Source organism: Crocodylus siamensis, chromosome 13 (genome assembly GCF_052110815.1).
Source record: "Crocodylus siamensis isolate JL-2025a chromosome 13, ASM5211081v1, whole genome shotgun sequence".
In the NCBI taxonomy this organism is placed as follows: domain Eukaryota; kingdom Metazoa; phylum Chordata; order Crocodylia; family Crocodylidae; genus Crocodylus; species Crocodylus siamensis.
This window is the reverse complement of record NC_143407.1, coordinates 2407893-2420959: the sequence shown is the minus strand read 5'-3', so window position 1 is coordinate 2420959 and position 13067 is coordinate 2407893. Positions and strand designations below refer to the sequence as shown.

General features: G+C 45.7%; 1 long non-coding RNA gene across 1 annotated transcript; it reads right to left on the bottom strand.

Annotated features, from left to right (window-relative positions):
• Positions 1 to 1211: 1211 nt before the first annotated feature.
• Positions 1212 to 10638, bottom strand: LOC149853670 (uncharacterized). Its single transcript, XR_016438933.1, has 4 exons — positions 10486 to 10638; positions 8768 to 8871; positions 6893 to 7034; positions 1212 to 3117 (listed from the first exon to the last, which is right to left on the bottom strand). It is a non-coding gene; the product is annotated as an uncharacterized LOC149853670 (long non-coding RNA).
• Positions 10639 to 13067: the final 2429 nt, after the last annotated feature.

The following is a 13067-nucleotide window of genomic DNA, read 5'->3' as shown; positions in this document are numbered from 1 at the left end:
TAAGGGTCACAGGGGAAACTGCTGGGCACTTAGGAGAATCCGGCCCTGGCCATGGGGTGTGAACTCTTGGACAACAGACCATAAACTCTTCTGAAAACATGGTTGCTTTGGTTTCGACATAGGAACCAAAGAATGTCTCAAAGTACCTGAGAGTAAGGTGCCTCACCGGGTCAGACACCTACCTGCTTCTTCAGATACCAAAATACTTGTGTCAGTCTGGACCATCATCCATAAAGGCCCCAATCCCAGATCATGATCTGCCTACCATACCAGTCTGATTGCAGCAATCTCCCCCAGGCTCAGCTGATCTGGCCCCTGACAGATCCCTATTGCATAAGGGCAGCCTCCAGTAGCACAGAGCTGTTCTGTGGGTGCTTCTACATGAGATGCTGCCGCACAGTAGCAAAGAGCTGCTGCACAAAAGCTCACTGCTACCGCGCAGTAGTGTTGCTGGGCACTAACTGTACAGTGACAGTATTGCTCTCAGTAGTAACGAGCTCATTGCTACTGCTCAGTAGCATCAGAAAAAAACAAAAAAAATACGCAGCGATGGTACTGTGCAGTAACACCAATTACTGTGCAGTCATTTAATACTTACCTAAGTGGTTATCCGAGTACTAAATGACTGCGTGTAACAACTGCGCGGTCCGCCACCCATGTAGATGAGGCCTGCATGTCCTAGAATTGGAGGAGACTCCTTGTCTATGTCTCCTTTGCTCTATCCTGACCTAAGGTCTAACTCACGATTATTTTTTCTTGCGTAGAAACCCCAGGAAATATAGCACATGTGTAATAAAGAGCTGAAAATTCTGGTTTAATTAAAGGGAAGATTTTTTTTTTCACTTGAAGACTTCTTTGGGGCTCCAGGGAGAGCGTCTGAACTGAATTCTCACCTGAAAAAGTTCAATCATTTTCTCAACCAAAGCCTCAAAGAGCACAGGAGCAGCTTTCATCAATCAAAGGCATGAGATGTCAAAGGGTTCCTGAGGAGAAATCATTCAGCAGCAGTTAGGAAAGTCGGCTAAATATTATCAGACATTATGTTGCTAAGTTTTAAGTTGTTATGATTCAAAATGCCAAAAGAGGTGATTCTAATATGTTAAAGGGCGGAAGGCAGCCACGCTCTTCGTCTGATTCAGCCTGCGTCTACTTTTTTGTGCTTACATTTTGGCAGCCTGGGGTCTGGCCCAGTTTTATTTTCTCTTTAAAGTTTAAGTAAAATGGTATCTAATTTACAGGGAGAAGATTAAGAAGAAACCTCCCCCTACACATACGCCTTTCATCTGCCGGGACTTCCTTGTCTCTCTCGCTCTGGCGAAGTGAAAGGAGAAAGGATGCAGTGACAGTAATTGCATAGCTGGGCAAACGTGAACCTAAACCAGGGGGAAGGCCTGAGTCTGAAACCACTTTCACTAATCCATCTCCATGGACGTCAGCAGTTATTTCTGATTTACACTGGTGGAAGTAAGGAGGGAATCAGTCCCTTAGTGACAGATGCCCAGTCCTTTAAAGCAGTGGTCTCCAAAGTGGGGTGCGCAGAAGATGATCCATTGGGGTGTGGGAAGAAAATATTAGAACTTCTATTTATACTGATATAAATTTACATATATTGGGGGTGCGTGCTCAACATTTTTTTACTGGTAGGGGTGCGCGATCAAAAAAGTTTGGAGACCACTGCTTTAAGAACAGACACTTGTATCAGCATAGCCCCTACAGCTGTTGCTTTATGCTTTGCTCTCACTTCAAGTGGAACAAAAGAAACAAAACCAGCTAGAGAGAAGATGTTTCCTTTTTCCATTGCAAAGGTTTCTGTCCAATGCCTTCTTCCCCTCTCTGCTGAGAGGGCTCCGTGCCTCTCTGCTCCGAGTCACGAGACATGCAGGTCGGAAGGAGCTCACAAAGCCGGCTCTGCTGCGGATATGTGATGCATGTTGCTTAACTCATGAAAAATCACCAAGAAAAATTCACAGCATCTGCACTCCTGTAACACCTTCCATCCACTGCTTTCACAGTACCAGGCAGGCATTCATCTTCATTCACCAAGCCCCGTGTGGTAAATGTAGCCACGCCGCACATTGGAGGGCATAAATCACGTGCCCTAAGGATGCTCAAGTCCTTACTTTCAGTTCTAACCACAAAAGCACTCCCTTGCAAAAGGAAGGCTCTGGAGAACTACTAATGCATGGCAAATCTTCTCTATTCATGGAACCACGTCCTTAGGCCAGGCAATGTGACGAATATATTCACAGTTTTATTACTGTTATGACGATGATGTATTTGCAGCAACATTTAAGTATTAAAGATGGGCCAAAGTTTGGATCCAGATGTAAAGTACGGTCCATGCACTCTGGGCATCAGGTCTGGGGTAAAACAGCCCCATAACTGTGGTATAAAGTAACTGCAGTGGCGTAAGGGGGATGTTGTAGCTGTGATGATCCAGAAGTTACATGAGAGGCAAGGATTTCTTAGGGTAGTATCTTTTATTGGACCAACTATGTTAGTTTTGCACAGGCTTAAGAAGATGTCACTGTGTTATCTGGTGAGTACATAGTTGGTGCAATAAAAAACATCACCCCAAGAAATCCCTGCCTCTAGCAAAAAGCAGCTGGAAAATTCCGAGCCAGGCTCAAGTGCTAAACCTCCTCTCCATCTCCAAGTCGGGGCTTTTTTTCAGTCCCATCTTTGGCCTGAAATTGTTATTGTAGCTTCTAATATAACTTTGATCAATGTACACTGGAAAAATCTATTTCATTCATCTCACACCGAAGAACTCGCACGGAATTGAAATTGCTCGTAAGAGCAGACACACACGGAGGAGAATTTTCAAAAGAACTCGGCTCCCAGCGAGGGACCAAATTAATTGATCAGATTATTCAAGAGAGCGCGGGATGATTGGTGCGTATCCGATACCGAACGGTTTGGATAATTCTAGCTGCGAGCATTACCATGTGGGTTGTGGGATACATGGCACTTCGGAAAAATCTTGACCTTGTTTAGGATCAGGGCTCTTGTAGAAATCTGGCCCCAACTATAAGGAGGCCGACAACATGAAGATTTCATCTTGAGCTCTTCTGAAAATCCCAGCTTTAGGCATTTTGATTTGGGCTGCAGAGCATCCTAACCTCCAGGAAAAGAAGATACAGTTAGGGTTGATGTCACTTTTAGACCAGTGCAAGTAATTCACTAACTAGGGGATTTTTAGTTTAGTTTTGTTTTTCAACTAGGAAGAAATTAGACTCTGGAGACTTAGATGAATAGACTAGTTAGTTGATCATTGTGATAAAATCAGAACTTGACGGACCTGCTCATCACTAGAAAACAAAGATTTGGTCAATATTGATTCTTTTGATTTCTTATTGTGCAGTGAATCAGGGCCGGATGCATTTTTGACTAGAATTACTTCAAGTGAAAAGTGTACTTTTGGTGCTTCAGAAAAGATTTCATGAAATTGCTCAGTCCAAAAGCAAAAACAAAATGGAAACCTGGAAAAATTGTCTGAAGTTCAAAAAAATCTCAACATGGTTTAAATAAATTATTTCACGTTTTGATTCAAAATTACTTTTTTTAAGTTTGAAATGTTATTTGTTTTCCATTTCAAGAGTTACAAAAAGGTTTGAAATTGAAACAAGACATTTAGCTTTCAATCATATGAAATGCTTCAATCCTACATTTTGGGAGTTTTCACACTTCGGAATTTTTTTGGGGGGGAGGGGTTTGAAATTTTGTTTCATATTGACTCAATGTGATTTTTTTTTAAAGTTCCAATGAACTAAAAACGTCAGTTATTGGCAGATAAAGCCCCCAAGGGAAGCAGGTCTATGTTCTGTTCTCAGCTACAACAATGACTTGAGCTATGACCCCAGAGAACTCACCAGATCTGTTTGTACTGGGACAGTAATGCACAACTTGCTTAGTTAGCAGGAATTACTATTTGTAAAATTCTGAATACAGTTCTTCTCACTTGGAGTTCTCAAGCATCCTCTTTGCTGTTAAACACTAATAACTGCAGCTTATAATATCACAAAGCCATCCCACATAAATAGTTGACAGCAAGGGAAGGTGTGGGAACCTCAGGGGGCCGAGGGTTGGGGGCAGAGAGGAGATTTAAGAAGACGGCACACCATTACCGGAGACGGTATTTAGCTTTTTTTGAAATGGGCAAACGGAAAATGGCCATAGTATCTTCAGTCTCACTCCTAGCCCTCAAGTAAATGCCCAGAAGGCAGAGGGCACAGAGTTAATAGAAGAGGCTACCCACTGCCTTACCCTGGCTGCAACCCTGGCCTTTGTTAGAAAACCTATAGGCTCTATCCCCATTGTACAGGGAAGCCAGGGAAAACCTTGCAGGGAGGAGGCAGATGTAATCTTGCCTGAGGCCACACTACCTCACCGTGGCATGCATGGTAAATCCTATAAGTGCTGAAGTTCATTAAGTAACTTAAGAACAAAGAGGATTCTACTCCCAGCTCTCCTCAACCTCGCCAGAAGAGAACAAAAGAGCTGGCCAGTGTGTGTGAAAGATCAGTCCCTTTCCTGCAAGTAAATGCAAGCAAAAGAAATCCATGAGACAAGAAAATGTCTTTGGAGTTCAACTCCTGACTGGGAAACGTTCCTCGAGGAGTGCCAGCCTCTGCCATGCGCAGTGACCCTGGCCTCTCTTACGTCTCTCCCTTTCTGTACTGGAAAGCAGGCGTCTGAATGCTAAAGGGAGCTGGGGGAATGACTTTCACCAGGAAATTCACACTGTTTTTAGAATAAGCTAATTGACTGTATAATTTTATTTATTCAGCCAAAGGCAGCACCAGCCCGCTGCAGACTTGACTTTCTAATGTATTGTAACCTAGCTCCCCTTTCCTGGTACAACACGAGCTATTTGGTGTAGGAGAATGGGGATACCAGGGAAGTCTGCAAGCTAGTGTGTGCCAGGCATCCTCGGTGCAAGTTTGCGTGGTCTGAGGAACGAATGCTCCAACTCATGCCAGCTGGCTTTGATCTCCATGGGACCACACAGTACCTAAGAAGTGGTAGAGCACAGCTGTGTCTGGTTCCCTTCTTATGTTTTACCTCTGGGGCAGCTGGCAGAGGAGTCATCATAACGTCATCTTTACACCAGCTCAGAGCTCCTCTCAATGGTTTCCATGAGACACCGGGTTCTTCTAGCTACCGAAACAGGCAAAAACTTGCCTCTATGTTCTTGCATCTCTGCTGAATTATTTTAGAGATGGTATTTGCTGGCTCTCTCTTCCCACAAAATACCTCCTGTCCCCAGACACTATGTAATTTCCAGCAGTATTTTTTCAGAACAGATTATTGTAGTTACTGTTCAGGACTTCTATTGCACTACTACCAAGACATCCCATTCGGGATTGGGGTTACAAAGTTAGGTGCTGCACAAACATACATAGAAATAGTGTTCTACCCAGGAGAACTTGTAGGTGCAATTTATTTGGGGAGCCAAAGCTTTTTGCGTCTTAATTCAGCCTATAAAGCGTGTGTGCAGGAAGTCACATGAATAAAATGGGCAGTTGCATGTGCAACACAAGTTAATTTTGTGTTACCACGTGCATGTACAAGTGCTGGTTTGTACTGTGCGCGCAAATGTAAAGTTTGCAAGCACACTTCCATCCTGGCATAACTGGTAGAAGACTCACCAAGCAAGAGGTTGGGGGTAAAAATACACCTGGAAATTTTCAGTCCACAATGTGAACCTATGAATCTAGGGAATCTCGGTAGTGGAGTTAACTAGGCCCCCAAATCCAAAGCACCCTCCTCACTTGGGAAAAAACTTGATCTAAATGCTGTGCCCCCTCTCTAATAATGTGTGCAGGTCAAGGGCTGAGGATGTGTCCCTAGCTGCGATTCTCCTGGGCTCAGATAGTCCAAGTGGCTTTCACATAGTTAAGATCTTTTCAACACACTGAATTTCTGTCACTGGGGAAAAGGGCCTTCTGCTGAAGTTTGTCCAACGGTCCACACTCACTGGCTTCACTCATGTTCAGAAGTACATGCTCACAGACAGTGGTATTGTTCACTGCCTGGATCACCACTCCACCCAGTACCACTAACAGCCTGGGACCAGCTGTGGAACAGCCCAGACATTATAGACCGAACACGTCCCAGTAGAGTCCCTTCGTATTTTATTTGTAAAACAATGTGCTTCTCAGCGGAGACCTTTCCTGCCCGCGTGCAGCCCGAAGCTACTTTCTGCAGTTGAGATAGAAAGCAGTATAAATACCATAGGGAGTTATAATGGCTGGCGCAATGTTAACTGCAGCGTCGCAGCTAAACGGTGCCACTGTCATACCCGAGGGCTTCCCCCCGCCGTGGCTGCAGGACTGGAATTTTTCCTGCATTGCAGACAGACAGACAAACAAGCAGTAGATAAGCACTCTCCCTAGGAAAAGCAAAGCGAGACAGAGGTGAGTGAGAGTGAGCGCCTGTGTGTGTGTGTATATACACATGGGCATGTGTGACGTTGAGTCATTCCTTCTTTTTTCATCCTAGCCATTAGCTGTCATTATATATTGTTATCCAGAATGTGTTTATGATACATTACAATAGCTGGATCCTACGCTGTGTCCTACCAGATATGCCAGTTATGGTATAAGAGGACGTGGAAAAGCAGAAGCGGCAAAAACAGCGTGCCGTGGACCGAATCAAGGATCCAGAGCCACCCATCCCGCATGGAAACACATGCCCCAGTTACAACAGAGTCTGTCGATCCCGGATCAGCCTCAGCACCCACATTCAGGCCCACATATAGGACAATCATAAAAGACAATCATCCTCGACAGTGAGAGATTGCCGAAGACCAGGTATGGGGCTGACTCCATGCTTTCCCCAGTCCATTCCTCTCAATTTTCTTATGTTAAATTTAAAGGCATGCTCTCACCAAACAGCCACGTGGCAGCCTTGTGTCATCTGGAACTGGGCCTGGAATTGCACCTCAGAGTCTGTAGCCAACCCTCACCCCAGGTGGCTTCGTGTTGGATGTACAGCCTGCCTGCAACTTTCATTCTGCTTTATAATTCCAACTGAAATGCAGAAAGAGAAATTCAAATCAGGGAAGCACAATAATAGCTGAACCTGGCTGCTCATCAGCACATCACCCCTTAAAGAGCAGAGGCCTTTATTAAAAAGATATGAAACAAAAGTGATTTTTAATTTTATTGGGGAGACAAAGTCATTGCCAGAGACAGCCTGTGGCTAGATGAGATGATCAAGTCAAGAGGGAGAGCAGCGAAGCACTCACGCAAATATGAAGCTAATAGCTTTTTTACTCTTAGGGAAAGTGCTGTTCAGTTTCTGGTGCTACAGGCATGTGCAGCTTGAGTGGAAATGTAGAAAAATTGTATCCACCTGCTTCCGTTCCCCACATCAAGAACCAGACCCTCCGTTGATGTAAATCAGCTCACTTCAACGCAGCGAAGTGGATTTACGCGGGCTGAGGGCTCAGTCCCTAGCCTTACCCAGCGGAGTTAAAGCTTCAAAAACAAATGAAAATGAACCCCTTAAAAATCTATTCCCGCTCACCACACTCAAGGAAAAAACCCGAGTGCAGTAGGACAGCTTTACTGCAGCTATACTGCCAAACCTCAGCCCGTGCTGTGTTCTGTGTAATGGAAGATGAAAAGTACTTAGCTAAATGAGCGGCCTTGGTTAGCCTCTTCTTCATATGAGTTTGTCTTTGAGAGCTTTCCCTTGGAGAAATATTCTATCTGTTTACTTGGATGTGTTCAAACTACAAAGGGGCAGCAGCCCAAGGACCTGAGTGCACAGTCCATCTCTCTCCAGCAGAGAACTTACCTTCAGGAATCTGGTCACCGGCCATTAACTTCAAGGACATTTTAGTGTGCAAGCAAACACACATTTAAACACTTTGCTAAATTGCAACCCCAGTCTTTATGGGCCTCTGATGCATCTTATATGAACAAAAAAAGACATAGTGTATTGATTCTTATACTTCTTTTGCCAGGGTTTTCTCAGAACTAGAAACCCAGATCTGAAGTAAGGCCAAATCCCATTCACCCTCTACACACAAATAATGGATTTGCATGAGGAAGTAAATAGGGCCAAGGCCATAACAGAAGATCTGAAACACCCCTTGTTTGTGCTAAGCACAGACAACAATAAAGATGTGTGTGCACGTCCTACACAGCTTACATACACAAGGCTCCCAGACCTGGGACAGAAGTTCAATCAAGGGATTTAACCTAAATCAATTAGGTCTGATACATCCAGGTTTATCTTAAACCAGTTCTGGCCACTTTGAAAGTGGTTTGTGTGCACTGAACTTCTGTTGTGTTACAGATGTGAATCAGTTTTGAATTGTTTATACCAGTTTGTGTGTCATTTCTGTCCCTAGGCCCAGTGAGGGAGAGTGAGATTGCCAAATGTGGAATTATTCCAAATGTACAATATGTCTTTGGTATCTTCCAAATCGGGCCAGTAAGCCCAGAAGCTATTACCACATTTTATTCCATTGCCTCTCCACTGTGCAAGAAACTGTGCCGTCTCTTTGTGCCATTCCCTCCGTGCTCTGGGCTGAAAGGATTCTCCTTCAAAGTAGCCTGACGAAGCCTGCCCTCAATTAGGCAGGTACAGAGTGACAGTGCTGTAAACGATCTGGATGTGGGGTACCTCTGGGCCTGGCTCAGTTTAGCATCATGGCAGGAGGCAATATTAGCTTTCCAAAGCCTGCAACCTTGTGAAGTTTTGCAAGTACAGACACAAAACGGTTTGCGTGTGATTGTGAAACTGAATATACCTGTATGACTGTGAGTGATGTCAGCTTCCCCAAGCTGCCTGCTGCCTCGCTACAGAAATTCCAGCGTAAAGCATCAGCAAGGCATGTTGTTGCATGCTCATTCCCTAGACAAAGAAAGGAATTTACTCAAAGGCTGTTTTTTCCCCGCTTTACTGGCTTTTAGGGCTGGGCAGCTGCTGCATAGTATGAATAGAGGCAACCCCAGTTGATTAGATTCAGAGGACTTTAGGAAGGGAAACAGAATCATAGAAAAGGGGGTCTGGATAGGATGGTCATCATAGAGGACAGTCCGGTTGAAGAGAAAAATAGAGGACATAAAGGCATTGGGTTTCATACCAATAGAGGACAGAGTAGCAGGATATGCTCTATGATGACCACCCTAGGACTGGAAGGGACCTCAGGAGGTCACATCTAGTTCAACCCCCTGCTCAAACCAGGACCAGCCAAGGCTTTATCGAGCCAAGTCTTAAAAACCTCCAAGGATGTGGAGTCCACCACCTCTCTGGGTAACCTGTTCCAGTGCTTCACCACCCTCTAGGTGCAAAAGTTTCTCCTAATAGCCAGCCTCAGCTTGCCATGCTGCAGCTTGAGCCCATTGCTCCTTGTTCTGTCATTTACCCCCACTGAGAACAGTCCAGCTCCATCCGCTTTGTAACCCCCCTGCAGGGAGTTGAAGACTGATATTAAATCCCCCCTCAGTCTTCTCTTCTCCAGACTAAATAAGCCCAGTTCATAGATTTCATAGACACTAGGGCTGGCAGGGACCATGGAAGATCGTCGAGTCCAGCGCTCTGCCCCAGGGGCAGGAAGGCAGCTGGGGTCAAAGGATCCCAGCAAGATAAATGTCGAAACGTTCATATATCATGTCATGTCCTCCAGCCCCATCACCATTTTTGTTGCCCTCCACTGGACTCTGTGTCCACATCCTTTCTGTAGTGGGGGCCCAAAACTGGGCACAGGACTCCAGATGTGGCCTCGCCAGTGCTGAATAGAGGAGAAAGGTGGTTTGCCTGGGTGGCAAATGCTCTGAAGATGGGATAAGTTCACAGGAGACCTCCTAGTAACTAATAGTGATGAAGGGATTTGCACATATATTTTGATACCTGCAGTGTCTCTTTTCTAGTACCTGACCCGGCTCAGGGAATTGCTGACCGGCTTTCGGTAGAAAAGTATTGGCTTTTCATGGATACCACAGGGATGGGTCGCCTTTGAAAAGGGATGGACAGATAGATAGACAGATCAATCGATAAGTCTGTGATACTACCGGATCATGAGATTAAATCAGGCAAGGTCAGCGAGACCTGCAGAGCTCTTCTCCCATCTTCCGTGGTTACATGAAACATTTTGGTGAAGGTTGAGTTCAGGTCTCAGTAGCAGCAAAGCCACGATGACACCCCACTTCTCAGGCAACGGTTGAAGAGAGATGCCCAGGACTAAGTGGCCAGAGTCTTGCTCTTGATTCATGCCAGTACAGCTGGCATGACTGCAAGGGACTGCCCGGCTGCCAGAGCCCCACCATCTCTCCCGTCCTCTCTCAACCAGGTCGGGCCAGGCTGGTTTGGGGATGCTGATGATGTCCTGGTCTGAACTGTCTCTTGCATATGCTGATGCGCATTGGGAATAACCCCACTGGTACACCCACATAAAACCAGTGCAAAGCAGGTCAGATTTCTCCTTGCACCTGCCCCAGCACCGGAACAGAACTGTCCATTGCTTACCTGGGAGGTGGCAGGGGGGAAAGACTTCCCATTCAGCTCAGAGGGAGGAATTTCCTTGGGTCCTTATAATGCTGGAGCCTTTAAAATCCCTTCCTTTGCATGTTCTGTGTCTAGATGCAGGGCTTTGGTCCCCAGAGACATCACTGCAGACTTTTTCAGCTGGAATGAAAGGAAGTCAATTTTAAATAAACTAAAATGAGAGGCTGTTAATTGTGTGAGGTCTCCACTCTCTGTCTGGCACAGAGCAGGAACGAGAGCGGCTCCCTGAAGCAGCATCTATATTTATATTTAATATTGGTCCCTTACACATCCAAAAAATAAATTACCTCTCTGTTAGAACATGAAATACAAGATAATCTGTCAGGAAATGCAAGTTAACATCTGATTCTGAATCATTAATAGAGCACTGGCAAACTGGGATTACAAATAAAAACCCCATATATCAAGGCAGAATAGGTCTGCAAACTGGCAGAAAGTACAGCACGGTCTCATGAGGTGAGGATTTTCTTAGAAGTCTACTTTTAAACAGGCAGAGGGGTCCTGACTGCACCCAAGCCTTGCTTCAACCTTGATCTCCTATCTTCGACCAAGCCCAGCACCGTGACGTCTCCTTACCCTGGAGCACGTGAGGAGCACGTGCTACAGCAGGAAATAACGCAGGGGAGGAAGATTAGCATGCAGCATCCTATGCATGTCTTTTGCTTGTGTGATGCCAGAAGGACACAGCCCAGCTTTTGCAATCAGAGGATCTTCTAAGGCTTTATTCAGGGGGTGCTCAAACTCGCACGTACAGACAGTATGCACTGAGCACATGCTCCCTATGCCCCCCACAGAGGCAATGACATCAGATGAGGGGAAAATGCCAAGGGAAGCCAAAATGCCATGCAGCAACAAGAACAGCCCGTGAGACGGACAGTCTCACACAGACACGGTCCTGCATAGACATGGCATAGACGCGGTACCCCGTTGCATTCCCATCTTGTCTCCAAGGTTTTTTGCAAAGCAGACATTATCCAGCACACGAAAGGAGGCCTGAAGTTGAGGCAGCCACTTGCCTTTCTATCTGTGCTACGCTTGTATGCAGCTAATACACACAGCACGCTGGGGTCCCAGGTCAGCAAAACACTGTGACATTGGGCTTGACTCTCAAGATGTGCTTCGGGGCTTGTGAGCACGCAGTTTTTGTGCTGCTTTAATTATACCATTTTTAAAGCAACGCAGCTGAAATGCTGCATCCCCCAGAGCAGATGTACTTACACTGTTGTAAAAGCGCCTCTGCTGCCATAGCTTATTTTGGTACATTTAGGAGAAATAATCTCTGCTGATGTAAGGCCCCTCTATGCTGGGCTAATTGCATCTACCCTAGGGGTTGTTGTACCCATTTAATTAAAAACCCCTCACACCTCTCACCAAAGTGATTCATTCGGCATATTGTCAACGTAAGTATAGTAAATAAGGTCAGGTTCAAATCCGGATGGGAGACCTCCCGGGGGAATTTAGGCAGTAGCCAATATCATAGAGGGGAGGCAAGGAATATCCTTCTCCAAATAAACTGAGATCCAATACCTTCTAACCGCCACCTTCCCATGGGATACCAGTAAACCTTAATCTTCGACAACATCCAAAAATCTAGTTCCCAGTTGCCACTCCCTGCTTGCACGCTCCCAAACTCTAGCAACATGATGCTTAGTCATGAGAGAAGAATGAAACATCAAATGAGATCATCTGGGCGTTACCCGTGAGAGAGACAATCTCACACGCACACGGTCCTGCATATACACGGCATAGACGCAGTACCCCGTTGCATTTCCATCTCTTCTCCAAGGTTTTTTCAAAGCGGACGTTATCCAGCACGTGGAAGGAGGCCTGAAGTTGAAGCAGCCACTTGCCAGTCTATCTGCGCTATGCTTGAACGGGAATCATCATGTTTCCATGTATGTGTCCCATGCTGAAAGGCGCATGTTGTTCTAGAAAGCATCGCAGGACAAGTTGAGACAATGCTCAGCTGAATAAGGGTACAGAAAGGAGTGTTCCCAAAGGCGTGTCTGTGGTTCTGGCTGGACTTGCTGTTTAGATAAGCCAGCATGTGTCTTCATGTCTGCAAAAGGAAGGGCTTGGCTTGCTCAGAATTGCACTTTGACTTGCAGATGGGCAGCCAAGCACTAGCTGAAAAAACGCTGCTGCTCAGCATGCTAGGACACATACAGGGAGCGGGGAGGTTTGTCCCTGTTTGATGTGTGCAGGAAATGAAGGCGCAGAACAGAGCCTTCCCATAAAACCAACAGATCGTGGAGAAGGGGAGACCACAGACAGGAAACAATGTCCCAAGGGATGAGGGAGGGTAGTTTGGATCTAATTAGAACCGAGTCAGGACCTGTGCTGCTGTATACGTCCCTGCTGAACACAGCACGTTCTCTAGGTGCATACGTTAAGTGCCAGAGAGACGCTTTGCTCTGCGCACATGGGCAGCGATGCTATTAGTGTCTAGGAAGGCTCCAAGAAACATTGCTTGGGCTTTTGAATTTTCACACCCCTCTGTGCATTTTGCTTCTAGTCAGTACAAGGAGCAAAAGTACTGGGCT